Raw genomic sequence first — 429 nt, 5'->3', positions numbered from 1 at the left:
CAGGTCAGTGACATGAAGGAGAAAGTGCCCAGATCACCAGGAGCTTCCCATTCCCATCCTGCTGGCTCTCTCTGTCCCCTGTCCTGCCATTGTTTCGCCAGGCTCAGCGGGAGAGTCGGAAATTAAATCTTTGCCTACGTCAGAATTTCACTTCCTGGGAGTTATTTGTCTTGAACTTTTTTTCCTGCCAGAGAGGAAGTAGCTCGACATGCAGATTTCTTTGAATGGCTCCTCATTTCCTCGTGATTAAAAACACTCTTCCAAATGGGACATTCTCCCAGTGCTTTTCCTCTCTCAGCAGGTTTCTACCATTCCTCTTTTATCCTTTATCTACCCTGAGTGGTCATTGTCCCTCCAGCAGCAGAGGGCTGCTGGTGCTGCTGGTTGCACTGGAATGCTGGCACTGTGCAAGCATCTGAGTGCTTCTCA

This window comes from Passer montanus, unplaced genomic scaffold (assembly GCF_014805655.1).
Source record: "Passer montanus isolate IOZ18808 unplaced genomic scaffold, ASM1480565v1 scaffold675, whole genome shotgun sequence".
Taxonomy (NCBI): Eukaryota; Metazoa; Chordata; class Aves; order Passeriformes; family Passeridae; genus Passer; species Passer montanus.
This window is presented reverse-complemented; position numbering follows the sequence as displayed.